At 34.6% G+C, this 17,781-nt stretch overlaps 2 pseudogenes; both read right to left on the bottom strand.

Annotated features, from left to right (window-relative positions):
• LOC111450514 overlaps positions 1-13,417 on the bottom strand; it is a 27,007-nt pseudogene extending 13,590 nt beyond the window's left edge.
• On the bottom strand, positions 10,462-11,123 carry LOC111450515 (annotated as a pseudogene).
• Positions 13,418-17,781: the final 4,364 nt, after the last annotated feature.

The raw sequence follows: 17,781 nt of genomic DNA, 5'->3' as shown, positions 1-17,781 counted from the left end.
CAAGTCAGTTTTATCATGATGTCTCTTCCGAAGAGCTTCTTCCAGTTCCGCACCAATGTGGTTATGAACAAAATAGAATATAACTTGACTGCTCTTCTCAATGAGCTACAGACTTATCAGTCCCTCCTAACAAACAAGGGACAAACAGGAGAAACAAATGTTGCCATCTCCAAGAAATTACTACGAGGATCGTCCTCCCAAAATAAGTCTGGACCTTCAACTTCTAAAAGTGTTTTGATGAAGAAGAAGGGAAAAGGGAAAAATAAGATTCCTACTAACCGCAAGAACAAGGTTCAAAAAGCAGATAAAGGAAAATGTTTCCATTGCAACGAAAACGGGCACTGGAAGAGAAATTGCCCAAAATACCTTGCAGAGAAGAAAGCCGAAAAGACACAACAAGGTAAATATGATTTACTCGTTGTAGAAATGTGTTTAGTAGAGTATGACAACTCAACTTGGATACTAGATTCAGGGGCGACTAATCATATTTGTTCTTTTTACCAGGAAACTAGCTCCTGGAGAATGCTTGCGGACGGCGAGATAACACTCAGGGTTGGAACAGGAGAGGTTGTCTCAGCAAGATCAGTGGGAAATTTAAAGTTGTTTTTTGGAGATAGATTCATTATATTAGATAATGTACTTTTTGTTCCAGGAATGAAAAGAAATCTAATATCCATCTCTTGTTTATTAGAACAGTTGTATAAATTATCTTTTGAAATTAATGAAGTGTTCATTTGCAAAAGAGGTATTCATATTTGTTCTGCAAAACTAGAAAACAACTTGTATATGTTAAAACCGAGCAAAACAAAAGCTATTTTAAATACTGAGATGTTTAAAACAGCTGAAACTCAAAATAAACGACAAAAGATTTCTCCTAATATCTTTCTTTGGCATTTAAGACTAGGCCACATTAATCTCAATAGGATTGAGAGATTGGTTAAAAGGGGACTTCTAAATAAGTTAGAAGACAATTCTTTACCTCCATGTGAGTCTTGTCTTGAGGGTAAAATGACTAAACGATCATTTTGCGGAAAAGGTTATAGAGCCAAAGAAACCTTAGAACTCGTGCATACAGATCTCTGTGGTCCAATGAATGTCAAAGCACGAGGAGGGTATGAATATTTCATCAGTTTTATTGATGATTATTCAAGGTATGGTTATCTTTACCTAATGCATCACAAGTCCGAAGCTCTTGAAAAATTCAGAGAGTATAAGACTGAGGTTCAGAATCTATTAGGTAAAACTATTAAAACACTTCGATCAGATCGAGGAGGAGAGTACATGGATTTAAGATTTCAGGACTATATGATAGAACATGGAATAAGGTCTCAACTCTCAGCCCCTGGTATGCCTCAACAAAATGGTGTATCAGAAAGGAGAAATAGAACTCTATTAGACATGGTTCGGTCTATGATGAGTTTCGCTCAATTACCCGATCCATTTTGGGGATATGCAGTGGAGACTGCTACATACATTTTGAACATGGTTCCTACTAAGAGTGTTTTAGAAACACCTTATGAGTTATGGAAAGGGCGTAAAGGTAGTTTACGTCACTTCAGAATTTGGGGATGTCCAGCACATGTGTTGTTGCAAAATCCCAAGAAATTAGAACGTCGTTCAAAATTATGTCTATTCGTAGGATACCCCAAAGAGACGAAAGGTGGTTTGTTTTATGATCCTCAAGAAAATAGAGTGTTTGTATCAACGAACGCTACATTCTTAGAGGAAGACCACGTAAGAAATCATCAACCTCGTAGCAAACTAGTATTAAGTGAGATTTCTAAAGAAGCTACTGATAAAACAACAAGAGTTGTTGATCAAGCTGGTCCTTCAACCAGAGTTGTTGATGGAGCTGACACTTCTGGTCAATCACATCCTTCTCAAGAGTTGAGAATGCCTCGACGTAGTGGGAGGGTTATAACTCAACCCGATCGTTACTTGGGTTTGGCAGAAACTCAAGTCATCATACCTGATGATGGCGTTGAGGATCCATTGACCTATAAACAAGCAATGAATGATGAGGATAGAGATCAGTGGATTAAAGCCATGAATCTTGAAATGGAGTCAATGTACTTCAATTCAGTCTGGGAACTTGTAGATCAACCGGATGGGGTAAAACCTATTGGTTGCAAATGGATCTATAAGAGAAAACGAGACCAAACCGGTAAGGTACAGACCTTTAAAGCACGACTAGTAGCAAAGGGTTATACCCAAAGAGAGGGGGTGGACTATGAAGAAACCTTCTCTCCTGTTGCTATGCTTAAATCAATAAGAATACTCTTGTCTATTGCCACATTTTATGATTATGAAATTTGGCAAATGGATGTTAAGACAGCTTTTCTAAACGGCAATCTTGAAGAGAGTATCTATATGGCTCAACCAGAGGGGTTCATTGAACAGGATCACGATCAAAGGGTTTGCAAGCTTAAAAGATCCATTTATGGGTTGAAGCAAGCATCTAGATCCTGGAATATAAAGTTTGATACTGCGATCAAATCTTATGGCTTTAAACAGAATGTTGACGAACCTTGTGTTTATAAAAGGATAGTCAACTCTACAGTAGCTTTCCTGGTGTTGTACGTTGACGATATCCTACTCATTGGAAATGATGTGAGAATTCTGACTGACATTAAGCATTGGCTGGCGACACAATTCCAAATGAAAGATTTGGGAGAGACTCAGTTTGTTCTTGGAATCCAAATTATTCGGAATCGCAAGAACAAAACACTAGCATTGTCTCAAGCATCGTACATCGACAAAATGTTGATTCGATATAAGATGCAGGACTCCAAGAAAGGATTATTACCTTTCAGGCATGGAGTTCATTTGTCGAAGGAACAAAGTCCTAAGACACCTCAAGAAGTTGAGGATATGAAACACATTCCCTATGCATCAGCGGTCGGTAGTCTGATGTATGCCATGCTTTGTACCCGACCCGACATATGCTATGCTGTGGGAATTGTCAGCAGATATCAGTCCAATCCGGGACGTGCTCATTGGACTGCCGTTAAGAATATCCTCAAGTATCTTAGGAGAACGAGGGACTATATGCTAATGTACGGTGCTAAGGATCTGATCCTTATAGGGTACACTGACTCAGATTTTCAGACCGATGTAGATTCGAGGAAATCGACATCAGGATCTGTCTTCACTCTGAACGGAGGAGCAATAATATGGAGAAGCATAAAGCAAGGTTGCATTGCTGATTCCACCATGGAGGCTGAGTATGTTGCTGCTTGTGAAGCAGCGAAAGAATCTGTATGGCTTAGGAAGTTCTTAACTGATTTGGAAGTCGTTCCAAATATGCATCTTCCCGTCACTCTTTATTGTGATAACAGTGGAGCAGTTGCAAATTCAAAAGAACCAAGAAGCCATAAGCGAGGAAAACATATTGAACGCAAATATCATCTCATAAGGGAGATTGTGCAACGAGGAGATGTGATCGTCACACAGATAGCTTCAGAGCACAACATTGCTGATCCATTTACAAAGCCCCTCACGGCTAAAGTGTTTGAAGGGCACCTAGTGAGTCTAGGACTACGAGTTATGTAATTTAGGGCAAGTGGGAGAAAAGGCATCAGTATGTGATGCCCTAGTTTATTGTATTTCTCTCTACTCAACGTTATAAAACCCAACTAGAGTTTTAGTCCAAGTGGGAGTTTGTTGGGTTTTATGTCCTAAAACTCATAGTTTGTAAACAAAGATATATTCTATTTTCAATAAAGTTATTATTGATGTTTATTCAGTAAAAATTGTTATTGAATAAAGTGAACTTTACGATCATTAATCTAAATCCAATAAACTAAGAACACTCTGGCTATAGTATGATTACTTGAACTATATGTAGAGACATAAGAGTGGATCAAGTTCAAGTATATAGTCAAAATGATCTATAGTATAAGGATAAGGCTGAGTACCTTATTCTGGGGACACTATGGATGCGGCCCACTTTTGTATATGATATAAACAATGTGATCACTAAATTGTGCATGTGGAGACATGTGAGTGGGGGCGTCCTATGCAATGAGTATTGCATAAGATCGGACCATGAAGAAAACCACTCTCACTTTATAAAGTCGTTTACTGTTGAGACTGATTTTCTTTTCATTCGATAACCTAGGTAACTCGGTTTTAATCCTGAGCTAACCATGAACTCCTGTTTATTCGGAATTATCCTTAGATTTGCATGGGTGAGAGTGGCTCTAGTTCGCCGACTCAACAGGCCTCCCATTTCAGGGGTAAGACTGGGTGAATGGCTGGGGATGTGGGGTGCAAGACGGAATTCACTCCTACCCACTTTTAGGGATAGAAGAAAGGTAGTTCCCTTAAGCACTGACTCCAGGTCTTGAACAAGGGGCCCCACCCTCTCATTGGCCTGAGAGGGATTTGGTTTACTGGTTGGACCACAAACCAATTGTTCATTAGAGGATCAGTGAGACATAAGGAACAAGAAGTAACTTCAGGGGTAAAACGGTAAATTGACCCAGCTCTAGTTACGAACAACCTGTGAAGGATCGACTTACTAATCATGGTTATATCAGATGGACAGAAATATATCTATAGTGAGGGGAGTGCAACTACTAGGCTATAGTGGAGTGTCCTAGTAGTTAACGAATGTTGGTTAACCAGGTTAATGAGTTTAATTGGTTAATCTTGGATCGTTGGAGCCCATGATCTATAGGTCCATTAGATCCCTCTGCTAGCTCATATCGGACTAAACCATAGAACAATGTGACGAGTGAGTTCGAAGTGTTCGAATTCAAATTAGGGAATATGCGTTACATATATACGATATATTTAACCGCAATTTTGTTTTATTTACGAATTAAACGAAAAGAGAGAATGTGAGATATTTAAATAAGATTTAAATATCTTAATCAATTATGTGTCGGAATTGATTGGGATTGGCATTTGAATTAATATTAAATATTAATTAAATAGTTTAATTAATCATTTAATGTTACTTTAATTTGAAATTCATTATTCAAATTAATTGTTGAATTAAAATGAAGAAAGTCAAAATGTTGACTTTCATCTAATGGAAAAATCCATGTTAGTGGAATTTTGAGGTGTCAAAATTTGGTTTAACCAAACTTGCATGTTTGCCAAATAAACCCCACAAGTTTGAGTGGAATTTTGAGTGTCAAAATTTGGTTAACTCAAACATGCATGCTTGCCACATAATCCCAAACTCTTGAGTGGAATTTTAAGTGTCAAAATTTGGTGATCTCAAGTTTGCATGAACATGCAAACTTGACTCTTTAAATAGAGTGATCATGATACTTGGAGGGGATTTTCTTCATCTTGATGAAAAGCCTTGAGAAAAACTTCTCACAAACACTCTCTTTCACATATACAAAATCCCTCCCAAGTTTAGTCACTCACCGGATTCCACAATCCCGTTCTAAGGCCGGAGGATAGTGGAGAAGACACTAGTGGTGGTTCGAAACCGGTTCGTGAGGCAAAAGGAGTTTGAACTACAAAAGGTTAGTACTTAAACTCATTAAGTTTTAATACTTATGAACATGCTAGTGATTTACAATAATTGATGTTCTAAAAGTGCCTAAGATCCAAATTGCTTCCGCATGTGTTATATTAACACCATCAAAAGGTGCGTATAAGTGCGTGAGTAGTTCTTTTTCCCTCGTTTGGCCTCCGTTTGCTTGTTTTTGCCCTGATTTCAATACTAACCTTATTATTCTGTGAATTAGGGAAGAAAATTTAAGAATTTTTAGAACCCTCTCCGACTATAAATTCGAGCTCAAGAAGGCACACGTCAACTAAGTAAGAAACCATTTGGATTCCCACGAGCAGTACTTGTAGGAACAACTTGGAATAAGCATGCATGCTGTCAAATTGATAAACCTAACTAGCCGGACCTAGCGTATTAACATGTAAGTCATGGAAATGAATTAATTAAGAAAATCAATGGGCTCTAGATATGATTGACTATGAAATTACTTTAGATTGAGAATGTGATACGGTATGTATGTATGCATGATAAAGGAGGAAGAGAAATTTGTGAAATCTGTGCTCCGGGTGAAGATGGACGTTATCTTCCCGTTGAGCATGAGCATGTTTGTTAATATTGCATGAATTGCTGCAAGTTAACTCTAGTGCATGATTGCTTGTGTTTTCTTTCTTGTTGATAATAGGAAGAAACTACGAGCCTAGACTAGGGTGCTTAAGATTGAGTAGACTAGACAAAGACCTAAAATGAGATACCTCTAGAATACTGTGCATTTAGTTCCGCGAAAGGATGACCGGCGAACCCAAACCCTAGTATAACAGATCACGACAAGTTTGAGAGACCTTGCACGAGAATCCTAGAGATGAATGAATTCAAGTCTAAGCCATAAAATTCACCATAGAAAGACTTAGTAGGACCCACAGTAACTGTAGATAAACGAGGTAGCCGGCCAAATTTGAGCAGTGTGGATAGTGTCACCAGAACCTCCACTTCCCTCTACTCCAATAACGTACCGTCGAGACTGAACTCCGATATTGAGATTGTTGAGCTAGGTATTGCCAGACAGGGTAGTATGATTTGTGCCCCGACCTAGTGGTGATAGCTAAGAGGTCTCTTGAATAGAACCTCTAAGCCATAGAAACTCGTCCCTGATAGGGGGAGTGTGGAACCATGTAGGATGACTTATTAGCTGATCGACACACAAGGGATTGCAGCTCTCCGATTTTAGTGGAAGTATGGTCCCGTGGGAGGGTCATCAGCTAACCTCCACGACTGATGTTCAGAGAGCGATATTGATTCAGGTCAAGCCATACTCTCCCACCCCAGTTTTACTTATGAGGTTACGCCTCATTCTAGGACACTGATCATCCTCTGCATAAGATGGACAATGTAACGATCCGAAATTTTCTGCTTAATCTAAGGTCGCTACTATATACGTAGCATAAACATTGAATGCGGAAGACTTTATTTAAATTCCATAAAACATAACCTTTATCTTAAAACATAACCATGGACTTGCGTGTTTTGAAAACATCTTTAAAATGACACAACAAAAGACTAAATAAAATAAATAAGCGTTTAAGTTAAAAACATCCTATTCTAGCCTAGATCTAAGAAAATAAATACCACTATTCTATGCATGTGCCATGGTCTCGAGTTACAATGTCGTCGTCAGCCGTACAGGAATGCCTTGCCTTAACCTGAAAAATGTAGTAACACATGGCTTGAGTATTTAAAGAAATACTCAGTAAGTGACCCCACTATTGGGGGTTAAATGCAAGAACATGCGAATGCAATGATGGGACCTATCCTTTCAATCTATTTTCCTATGGTATTGTCCTAACGGGCAATTTGGACGTGTACCATATACTTTACATAGCCCATACGTGCGGGTATGGGCTCACCAGTCAGTTCGCACACCGCTGGGTCACTTTACTTGTTGCACGAGCATATTCTGGGAAGCTCCTTAGGCCGGACACCCGTTAGAACTAGTGACCGTCACGGCAGTGCTATGCAAAACATAAAGAACGTACCCCTGCCATTAGATGTACGCGTCCGTATCCTCGTGATGGAATAGGGGTATCCCCCCAAATGCATGAGCACACATAATGCATGAGGTCCCCAATATTTCTACTTTTATCATTAATGAATATAACCCTGCTATCATCTTTCATGCTTAACATGTCATTTCTCATTTTTCAGTCTACATATCATACATAATCCTAACGGGGTTACATTTCATTTCATTTATCATGATATCATGTCATTCATAACATGCTGTATACATACAATTTAGAAAACATAACAGTCCATGCTTTTAACATGTCATTTCACAATGTGCAATTCATACAACAATTACCTCAATGGTAACATAAAACAATCTAAACATAACATATCACATCACAAAATATCGTATCATAAACATGTCATATCGTAAACACTTTGTGGACATATCGTTCCTTAACTTATCATAGCCTTAACATTCTTATACTTATCACAATCATATCGTTACGTGAACGTACCTTAGTCATATCATCACAGGAATGTATCCTAACGCTATCGTTCTATGAATCTATCACAAACCTATCCCTTTCTACCCATATCCTAACCATATTCTTTCATCAATCTCTCCTATCCATAGCACTATGGTATGTAACCTAACCTTAACGTTTCATGAACGTATCTTACTCCTATCGTTACATTTTGTTTTGTGCATTATTCTCGTATCCTACCTCAAACATATCCTTGAACACATTGTACCATAATTATTATCATACAATTCACATATTATAACATAACATAAACATAATATAAGCATACTGGTTCACACATATATATGACACGTGCAGAACCACAAGCACGTGTCAACATCAAATATAACCATGCCAATAGTAAGGTCACTTACCTGGTCAGCTTAAGTTGTTGTCACGAATATATCTTTAATGAAAGTTCAATTTTGTTCTTTGAAATCCAAGTCAACCTATATGAGCCCATGCCATCAATTTCAAGTTTGAACTCTATAAAATTAATTCTCTAATTTACATTGGTCCATGGTTAAAAATCTTCGTATTATATATCTATAATTATATTTTTATTAAAAATCTTATTTTTCATGGTTAGTGTTGTATAAAAAAAAAAGTTAGAGTTATTTGAAGTTATTCTAGGCTTTAATGCCCTCTCTATTTACTTTTTCTCTCTATATTTAGTCCGTGGTTTTTAATATTCTTTTTTTATCTGTATTTATTGTGTTGTCATTTAATCTTGTTGTCATGTATTCCAAATTTCTAGTGGATATGGTTTTCAAATCCTTCTTTGTCTCCGTGTTTACTATTCACAAATTTTCTTGGTCATTCTATTTTTAATTTATTCATTTGGCTACTTATATAAATTTAATCTAATATTACAAATCTAACTTGATGTACTAGAATTCATATAAATGATTGACATTTAGTTTCTAACTCAAATTCATATAAATGATTGACATTTAGTTTCTAACTCAAAGTTAAACTATTGTAATAATTGAATGAATATCCAACTATAATCTATTGATTTCTGAAAAAGAAATAGAATAAAAGAAAATAAAAATTTAATATATTCCTTATTGATCAAATCTATCTTCACTTAAATATCCCGTTAATCTAACTCCCTAAAGACCATTGGCATCTTTTTCCTCAACTAAATCTGATAATTGTTGTTTTTTTTTTCTTTTTGCAGTAACGGTTACTTTGGGGGTATGAATAGATTGATGAGAGATAATTGTGGGAGAGGGATGAGAGGTCAGTGAGAGAGGTGGGGGAAAGGTTGTTTTTCTTTTTTGTTTATTTATTATTATTATTTTTTAACTATTTTTTTTTAATAATTGTTTTTATTTGTTGATTTCTTTATTTATTTCATTATTTATGATTTTATATATTTATTATTTTTTTGGGCTATTACACTGCAAGCTCCTAAGTTGTACACAAGACAGTTGTAGCTTAGTTCGCACTCTCTAGAACCCCTAGACAAGGCCTTGGATATCTATAGATGCAAAAAGAGCCTAAAAGTAGGTTGCTTATTGAGTATTCTTTCTACTCTTCTTTTTCAGGTGAGTGATGCCACAGATCGAGGCGGGAGCACCTGCGGAGTCTTAAAGCCAAAGAGGAGTGTCCCGAGGCTTTTAAGAGTATGTACATGTTCGTGCACTTGTACCCTATACATATATTTTTTCATGAAATACATCCACTACTTGAGCACTTTGTTTTGATTTTAATTCTTCATCTTAATTGCTAAAATTTTTCCACAATTTCTTCTTGTCTATCTCTTTTTATACGTTTTCATTGCATAGTTTGTTCGTCCAACCCTTGATTTCGAATCTCAAATTTTGGATGATAACAGTTATATGTATAAACTCTAATGTTAACTTTGTAGGGTATTAGGTTGACTTGGATGGTAAGGTAACGGATGTTCATAAATTTTAGTTTCCAAAAATAATTTGAATGTAATTCTTAAATTTTGTTAAGTTAATTGTTTGATCATTAGTATTCAACCTTATAAAAAAAATTCTTTATCACGGTTGATTTTCATTTTGAGAAAAATTATATGTTTAAATATTATTTTAAATTATTGTATGCATTTAGATCATTATTGGAAACATTGTATGCGAATGTCAAGATCACTGTTAAAGAAGAGAAGCAAAAGTTGATGGAATGTAATAAAATCTGAAAGCATGTTAAATAAATTTGGTTGAGACTATGACAATGAAACCTTACTACAATACTTTGCAAGTGCCCAACAACGGAAATACGTTCTTATATAATTCATAAGGTAGCATGCATGTGTTCATAAGTACTCAACCTAATTCCAAACATACAAATAACTCTTTTTTAAATACAACAAATTGTTAATATAATAAAAGTTATATTAACATATTTATTTATAAGTTAGGAATTACTAAACTTATAGTTTAACGAAAACACGTTACAATAACCAACCTGTTGAAGAGGAGTTGAGAATTAATCACCATTTCCCAGTTGAGAATTAATCAATAGTTTTGCCGCACGGTGAAGAAGAGTTGGGTCTCTCTTTTCCTACATACTACGTCATTTCTTTATTATTACTATAAATATATATATAAGCTTTACATACTTATAATAATTTAAGTAAAAGAGTAAAACAAATCGACGGAGAACGAATCAAAGCCATTAAAGCAAATGAAGTTTGAACATGATTGGAAGAATTCCGTGGAAGAGGAATGTATTTCTTTTGTGTACATGAAATGTGATTCTCTCCCCACCCACGGTCTGGACTTTGAATTTTAAGAAGAAATTCCACACCTCTTAGTAGGGTTGAAGAATTTTGGTAAGTGTTTCTAGTTGCCACTAATCCTTTTATAGCGAAGTATGTGGCATAAATGTGACAAATTACCCAATTTCCATTCCATGATCCATCCTCTTCTTGTGTTTCTTCCAAATACTTTACTGCTTTACTTAAAAATGGTGACTTGGAAATAGTTTTTTAAACAAAACAAGTGCTCGTATCGACGATGACGTGCATTCTACATATCTAATTTTACCCATTCCATGGTTCATCACAAAGGAAACAAAACAAATAATAATTAGTTCAATGCCATTTATGTGCCTCTAAAATTTTTCAAGTAATATTCTTAGATTGTCTACCTACTCCTGCTTCAATACCGTGTATTCGAAGAACTCTAGTAGCTAAGAAATATAAGATAAAACAAAGTAATGATTTTAATTAGTTGTTATGATTTATGATGTATTTAATGTATTTAAGTATCGCTTGAGAAAATAGTTGTGGAATAAGGCTCCAGTTACCTCAAACCACGATGGTACAACTCCGGTAGGCTCCGATCCCAAACTGAGACACCACCATTTTTGGCCTATTTATTTGACAACAAAATTGAGCAATTCATGGTTAAGCTGTCAAGAAAAAAAATAATTGTAAAGTAAATTTGAAATTTCGATACTTGAAGGGATAGTATGATATTGACAGCTTAGAAAAACCATTGTGTCCATTGGATCTCCTTGGATGTTGGAAGGCATCATCGAAAATATCAAACAACATTTACATAGGAGAGATTAGTAAATTGATTTAAAACTTAATTTTTTTTAATGTGAACTACAAAAATAAAATAAAATACCAGTAAATTTTTTGCCGTACAATAAAAAACTTGCCATCCATGATTTTGATCAGAGAATGTCCAACTTCCTTTTGATATGTGACCGTACATACTTCGAAAATCACTCTAAGGATTCTCTCTAACCTTTATATGAGTATAGGTTAGAATAATATAAATAATTATTTATTCAAATTAAACACTTTTAATACTTGTGATTGTTTAATGAAGTCATGCCCTTTTTTAAGTGTCTCACACAATTCATGGTGAAAATTTGTTGCAAGAATTGCGAATGGCTAAAGCAACATCCCATATTGAAAATGAAGCGAATTATTGATTGTGTCATAAAGACCTTTATGTCCACATCCCAATCGTCCCCCGGCGGAATATGTGCTTCTAAAAGATCTTTTATACTGTGTCCAATCTCGAAGTTAGTTCTATACATATGACCAGCAACAAGAAAAATAAATGCAATAGCTAAATGATGATGAGCCATATTAGTCAGCCATAAACTTTGCGTTTGCGGATGGAATCCCCCGAGAAGAGTTAGAATGACAGTTCCTGCTCCTTCAGAAGTACCAAATAAATGATTATTTGAATCAGGGTTTGATTGACTACCAAAACTCTGCTCGTATATAACACATATATGTTAGTCTTTTATATGTTTCTCTTATTATTTGTTGGATATATTTATAACAAAGTTCCACAAAAACATTTATTTGAATGTTGGATTGAAATTGACATCTTAAAAACAAAGATTATATTTATTTATTTATAATTAACCAAATATTTAATAATGGGTAAAACTTACTTGCATCTTCATTCCATCTTCACCAGTCCATAAGTAATCTTTGATTCTAGCAACATGTTTCTTGTAAGCTTCTCCATTACGATCATCAACCCAACAAGCAAGTGTGAACAATGGCTGCATGTTCAATAACCCTCCACCATATTAGCTAAATTATATTTATTAATATAATATTATTATCTGTACGGATAATAATAAAATAAAATAAAAAGAAGTATGAAATTAACCTTTTCAAAGCTTCCAATAGAAATGTAATGACTATTATATCTTATAATTAATGTGAGATTTAGCTATTTGAAGCGCTCTATTTCTTAGTTTTTTAAAGGCCCAACTATTTTCTAAAGGATTGGACCGTTTCCCATACTAACTTTTGCAATAATGAACGTTCAAAATATTTGTCTTCCTGCATGATCATGTCCAGTTCAATTAAAGTAATCAAAGTACATGAAATGGGTTCTCATACCGTACGTGAAATGGAAATTATCAATTTCTACCCACATAAATCTCAAAGTTTTTGAAAGGATGAATATTGATTTGTGGGTAGAAATTCTATCATTTCTTTACTAATGCATTGTGGTAGGGAGGATTGAATGGTTTAGGGACTTACCTTTGCACAAAAATGGTGGGTTGGGTTCCATTTAATGTTATTGTAAGGTTGAGTATAGATTTCTTGACGTAATTGAAGAATGAGAGGGGTGAGTGGTCCAACGAATCGCTTCCCAAATAAATATGACATAGGAAGAAGTGTCAATCTAGAATAGCATAACAAACTTCGTGGAATGAAAGGAAGTAATTTCCCTAATAACCAAAATTTTGGAAGCATGGAGTTTGCTCCCTTAACTCCCAGAATCTACATAGTTAAATTATAAGTTTAGTTCGTTTAATTTGAGTTACACCATTTTAAATAAAATAGTATAGACGTATATATATAGTACTAACCGAGAGCCAAATCTTTCCCCAGGAAGGAATGTAAAGAGCACCTCCATGATCTAGAATCCATTTTCGAGCTCTAAAACACTCATCCTTGTCAGGTTCTTCTCCCAACAAATGAAGTTGAATATGGTTAAAAATAGTGCAAAGCATACAACTTTGCCCCACAATGTGCAATCTCCATCCACCATCTTCATTCTAATGACAATATGCGTAACGAAGGATTTTCTTTCGGTGGTGTTCTGAGAATATGATGCGGAGATGTCCCGTAATATACAACGGAAATACCTGAAAAGAAAAGGGTTATATATTGTGGTAGAATTATATAATATTGATTAGTCTTCTAAAATCATAATATTGATTACCAAACTACAATAAACCAATTACGATTATTTGATATTAGAAAGAAAACTACTAATAAAAAAATTTATGTAATAATTAAAGAGAACCTAAAAATTTCTAAAATAGGTTACTATTGCATGAGATTTAGAAACGATTTGTTCCACTTTAGCTCGCTCTTCTGGAATGCCTTCTCAGGCCCAAAAAGTTGTTGGAGCCGAATAAGTATGGATTGTTTGCTCCTTCTCCCACTCTAAGTCCACACATTTTCACACGCCCAATTGTGCCTTTCCATACAAAATTTTTCTATTTATACATGAGGGTATTACATTTACGTGCATGGGCCGACGCCAACCTTTTCATTAGTATTTTAAGTATATTTCTATTATACTTAAAAAATCTAAATGAATTATTACAACCACCCACCACTTAATAAATTCAATGTCCAACCCATCATGATTTTAAGATCGATTATGGCCCTCAATTGTTAGAACACAAATTAATTGCATAAATTAATGGCATGTTTATATAACTTTTCAAAATAATCTCGTAAAATAACTTTTCCAACTAAATTTGTTTGGTTAAATATAATATTTTATAATACATAAAAATCATTTTTAGAAAATCTATTTGATTTATTAATTTTTTTTTTCTTTTTTTTCTTTTTTTTTACCACGAACCAGCACTTAGTAGAAATGATTAAAATAAAATGATGTAAATGGTTTGACTCAAAAATCAAAAAATTTATATTTGTAATTAGTAAAATAATTTTTTAAATGTCGTACAAAAACCGTAAGGGATATATATATATATATATATAAAATCAATGCGGTCGCCAGCGACTCGCGACCTCCATGGATCTCCAAACACTCCCACATACTCCGCACCAAGAGGTAAGTATGATTGTAACGATTCTAAATTTCTACTTACCTAGAGTCGCTACTGTCATCCTCATCTAAACTCATATGCGTAATTAAACATTTAAAAAATTCATCATAAAACATAACCTTTCTATTAAAACACAGTTATGAACTTACGTGTTTTAAAAACACCTTTAAAATGCCACGACAAAAGACTAAAGAAAATAAATAAACCTTTAAATTAAAAACATTCTATTCTAGCCTAACTCTAAGAAAATAAATGCGATGGTTGAATTTTATGTCCTAAAACTCATAGTTTGTAAACAAAAACATATTCGGTTTTCAATAAAGTTATTATTGTTGTTTATTCAGTAAAGATTGTTATTGAATAAAGTGAACGTTACGATCAATAATCTAAATCCAATAAACTAAGAACACTCTAGCTATAGTATGATTACTTGAACTATAAGAGTAGATCAAGTTCAAGTATATAGTTAAAATGATCTATAGTATAGGGATAAGGCTGAGTACCTTATTCTAGGGACACTATGGATGCGGCCCACTTTTGTATACGATATAAACAATGTGATCACTAAATTGTACATATGGAGACATGTGAGTGGGGGTGTGCTATGCAATGAGTACTGCATAAGATCGGATCATGAAGAAAACCACTCTCACTTTATAATGCTGTTTACTATTGAGACTGATTTTTTTTCATTCGATGACCTAGGTAACTCGATCTTAATCCCGAGCTAACTATGAACTCTTGTTTATTCGGAATTATCCTTAGATTTTCATGGGTGAGAGTGGCCCGAGTTCGTTGACTCAATAAGCCTCCCATTTCAAGGATAAGACTGAGTGAATAGCGGGGGACATAGGGTGTAAGATGCAATTCACTCCTACCCACTTTTAGGGATAGTAGAGAGGTTGTTCTCTTAAGTACTTACTCCAAGTCTTGAACAAGGGGTCCCACCCTCTTATTGGCCCGAGAGGGATTCGGTTTGGCGGTTGGACCACAAACCAATTGTTCATTAGAGAATCAGTGGGACTTAAGGAACACGAAGTAACTTTAGGGGTAAAACGGTAAATTGACCCAACTCTAGTTACGAACAACCTATGAAGGATCGACTTACTAATCATGGTTATATCAAATGGACAGAAATATAGCTATAGTGAGGGAAGTGCAACTGCTAGGCTATAGTGGAGTGTCCTAGTAGTTAACGAATGTTGGTTAACAAGGTTAATGAGTTTAGCCGGTTAATCTTGGATCGTTGGATTCCATGATCTGTAGGTCCATTAGGTCCTTCTACTAGCTCATATCGGACTAAACCTTAGAACAGTGTGACGAGTGAGTTCGAAGTGTTCGAATTCAAATTAGGAAATACACGCTAAATATATATGATATATTTAACCGCATTTTGTTTTAATTACGAATTAAAGAAAAAGAGAGAATGTAGATATTTAAATAAGATTTAAATATTCTAATTATGAATAAGGATTCATAATCAATATATACCTCAATTGATTGGGATTGACATTTTATTTAATTTTAAATATTAATTAAATTGTTTAATTAATCATTTAATATTATTTTGATTTGAAATTAATTATTTTAATTAATTGTTGAATTAAAATAAAGAAAGTCAAAAGGTTACTTCACCTGATGAAAAAATCTATGTTTGAGTAGGTGGAATATTGAGTGTCAATGTATGATTTAACCAAACTTGCATGTTTGCCACATAATCCCACAAATTTGAGTGGAATTTTGAGTGTCCAAATTTGGTAATCTCAAATTTGCATGAACATGCAAATATGACTCTATAAATAGAGTGTTTAAGGTACATGAAAAGTTGGATTGAAAAACTTTGAGAAAATCTCTCAAAACTCTTTCTTTACATATACTAAATTTTTGTCTGAGTTTAGTCACTCACCCGATTCCACAATCCCATTCTAACGTCGGAGAATAGTAGGGAAGACACTAGTGCTGGTTCGAAACTGGTTCGTGATGAAAAAGAAATTTGAACTACAAAAGGTTAATATTCAAACTTATTGAATTTTAATGCTTTTGAACATGCTAGCTAATTTACTATAATTAATGTACTTAGAGTGCCTAAGATCCAAATTGTTTCCCCACGTGTTATAGTAACATCATCAGCGATTACCCTATACATATATTATGGTCTCAAGTTGCAATGTCAACCGTACAGGGACACCTTGACTTTACCTAAGAAGAAGTAGAACATGGATTGAGTATTTTAAGATATACCCACTAAATGACCCTACTATTGGGATCAGGGAATGCAAACACATGCAACTCATGATCTAGAGACCTATCATTTAAAAATCATCATAGGGGTGGCCTCCAGTCTCATAAAAATTGGATGTGTAGTACTTCCCTACACATGACCCACATGTGTGAATGTGAATGGCTCGTACCCCCCTAGACCCTCTCTAGTCAAACTAATATGTAACGACCCGAAAAAAAAAAAAAAAGTAAATTATCACTCTCTCTCTCCACCTTCCCCAAATATCTGCCGGACACCTCTTGCAACTGCAAAATGATCTAAAAAAACAAAACAGAAACAAAAAAATGGCAGATCTTGAGAAGGGAAAAATGAGAGACAGAAACAAAGGAAAGACAGATTTTGGGAGAGAAGAATTGAAGATGGCCTTCACTTCAAGCAGATTTAATAGGAATGGAAAGAGATGGAAAAGTAATCGGTAAGTTAGATCTCCTTTTCTTTTATCTTTTGCAAGAGATAGAAAAGTTATGTTAGATCTTCTTTTCAATTATTTAGATTTTTGGATATCTGGTGGAAAATCAAAATTGATTGAAAATAGCTTTATGAATTGCATCTCAATTGAATCATCATTTTTAGGAAAGAGAAGAAAATCATAATTGATGGATGCATAGGCATTTTTACTGAGGAAAATTAAAATAGATTGAAAATGACTAATCGAATTGGATAGTCATTTGAGAGAGAGGAGAAAACGGAAGAGACGGAAAATAGCTTCGGTTATAGTAGTTTTTAGGAAAGAGAAGAAAACATAATAGATTGAAAAATGAAAGAGAAGAAAATAGAATAGAAAATGGCTTCTGTTAATGATAGTAGTTTTTAGGAAAGAGAAAAAAAAAATATTGAAAATGGCTTCTGTTGATTGATAGTCATGCTAGGGAGGAGAAGAAAACAGAATTGATTGAATATTATTTTATAACTGCATAGTCATTCATATGAAATAAAAAGAAGACAGAGAG

Source organism: Cucurbita moschata, unplaced genomic scaffold, assembly GCF_002738365.1.
Source record: "Cucurbita moschata cultivar Rifu unplaced genomic scaffold, Cmos_1.0 Cmo_Scf00012, whole genome shotgun sequence".
NCBI classification, from domain to species: Eukaryota; Viridiplantae; Streptophyta; class Magnoliopsida; order Cucurbitales; family Cucurbitaceae; genus Cucurbita; species Cucurbita moschata.
This window is presented reverse-complemented; position numbering and strand designations above follow the sequence as displayed.